Below are 2,500 nucleotides of genomic sequence, written 5' to 3'. Positions count from 1 at the left end.
TGCTTTTCCAATTAGAGGTGTTTACTACTTAAAGGCAAAACCCCAGATGAAAATTGAAGCAAGTATAAAAGTTCCAAGGTGCAGAGAGAGAGAGAGAGAGAGAGAGAGAGAGAGAGAGAGAGAGAGAGAGAGAGAGAGAGCCAAACCTGTTGCTACTGCAGAAACGAAGGCTCCTAGAGCCGATGAAGTTCAAAAGGTTGATCAAAGAACCAACCTGAGGTTCCGCATAACGTTGCAAACGTTAAACCTGTACTGACTAACTACTAATCTTTTCATTCCAGATGTGTTCACCGTTGGCATCGTCGTTTGGGCCATGCATCCTTTGCAGTTTTATCCAAGATGCCTGAATTTGTCAATGGTTGATAGTAGTAGTTGCGAAATTTACTTGGATTGTTCCGTTGGTATCCAAAGCAGCCCCTATTGGCAAACGTGCCACACGTTTGTGTGCACGGATTATTATTATTATTATTATTTCGGGGGGGAGGGGGGGCTCATACCGACATTGTCGGTCCATTTCGACCTACTAAAGGTAATTTTCAAGTATTTCTTAACTATGCTTGATAATTATCCTAGATACGGTTTTGCGTATGTAACGAAACAAAAATCCTCTGGCCTTTCAGATCTTCGAAGACTTTGCTGCACACGTCTTCAATCGATCCCCATTGGGAGATCGTGGTGGAGAATTCATGTCTCAGCAATGGCAAGGATGGATGGAGACGAAATGGAATCCGTCACCAAACCTCAACACCTTACACTCCAAGCCACAGAGAGAGAGAGACAGAGACAGACAGGCGGACAGGGGGCTGGGGGGGGGCGGGAGCTGTACAGGCCAGGCTTCCGTCAGCGCTCGGCTCAGGCCGGTAGACCGGGGCCACTACCGCGCAACGACGGCACCCGCGGCCCGCGCTGGGATCGGCCGGGTAGACCGGTTCGCGGACGGTCCCACAACGCGGCACGTGCTCCCCGCGACGGGTACGAACGAGACGCCGTCTTCCCGCGCCGGCCGCCGGGTCGGAGAGGCCCGGTAGACCGGAACGACTACCGTCCGCGCACGGCCCCGGGGCCCCGCGCCGTCACAGAGTCGACGGGCAGGGTCCGCCGGCGCCGCCCAGGCCGCGTTCCCGTTCCGCGCGCCCGTGCGGGGTCCCCGAACGAGAGGCCGCCTTCCCGCGCCGGCGGCCGGGGTCGGAGAGGCCCGGTAGACCGGTCCGAATACCGTCCGAGGAGTTTCCCGGGGGCCCGCTGGGACCGAGTGGAGGTCCGAGGTCGGCGAACGGTATCCCCGCTCAAGGGGCACGACTGGGATAGGCCCGGTAGACCGGTACGCCTACCGTTCGCGGACGGCCCCGAGCTGCCAAACCGAGGCCGTTGATCCAGACGCCGCGTCGCGGCCGAGGTCCCCGAACGAGACGCTTGCTTGGCGCGCCGGCGCACGGGGTCGGAGAGGCCCGGTAGACCGGTGTGAGCACCGTCCGCGGAGCTTCCCGGGGACCCGGGGCCGCCGGCCAGGTTTCGGCCGAGGCCCGGGACCGGGCTCCCCCTCGCTGGGATCCAGTTCCGCCCGGCCGGCGCCCCGCTTGGACCGGCTGCAGGTCCGGGGGTCCGCCAACGGTTTGCGCGCTGGGGGCGCGCGACTGGGTACACCGGTGCCGCTACCGGTCGCGGGCGGCGCCGCGACGGGCGAGGTCCGTCACCGAGGCGCGGCGCTTCCCAGGCCGAGTTCCCCTAACGAGACGTTGGCTTCCCGCGCCGGCGCCCGGGGCCCCGAGAGGCCCGGTAGACCGGTGTGAACACCGTCCGCGGAGCTGCCCGGGGATCCGGGCCGCCGGCCAGGTTTCGGCCGAGGCCCGGGACCGGGCTCCCCTCGCTGGGATCCAGTTCCGCCCGGGCGGCGCCCCGCTGGGACCGGCTGCAGGTCCGGGGGTCCGCCAACGGTTTGCGCGCTGCAGGCGCTTCCCAGGTCGAGTTCCCCTAACGAGACGGTGGCTTCCCGCGCCGGCGCTCGGGGCGCCGAGAGGCCCGGTAGACCGGTGTGAGCACCGTCCGCGGAGCTGCCCGGGGGTCCGGGCCGCCGCCCAGGTTTCGGCCGAGGCCCGGGATCGGGCTCACCTCGTTGGGATCCAGTTCCGCCCGGCCGGCGCCCCGATGGGACCGGCTGGAGGTCCGGGGGTCCGCCAACGGTTTGCGCGCTGCCGGCGCGCGATTGGGTACACCGGTGCCGCTACCGGTCGCGGGCGGCCCCGGGGCCCCGCGCCGGTCTGTCGGCGAGGCGCGGGGCTTCCCAGGTCGCGTTCCCCGAACGAGACGGTGGCTTCCCGCGCCGGCGCCCGGGGTCCGAGAGGCCGAGTGGACCGGTCCGACTAAAGTTCGCGAAGGGCCCCTGGGCCCCCAGCCGTCCCCGCGCCGACGCCCGAGGTCCGGCACCCAGGCCCGCGCCCGGATCCCCTCCGACGCCCCCCCTCCCCCCCCCCCGCTGGCACCGCTCGCATTCCTCGGCCGC

The sequence above is a fragment of the Erythrolamprus reginae genome, chromosome 10 (genome assembly GCF_031021105.1).
Source record: "Erythrolamprus reginae isolate rEryReg1 chromosome 10, rEryReg1.hap1, whole genome shotgun sequence".
Lineage (NCBI taxonomy): Eukaryota > Metazoa > Chordata > Lepidosauria > Squamata > Dipsadidae > Erythrolamprus > Erythrolamprus reginae.
Note: the sequence above shows the minus strand (reverse complement) of the source record.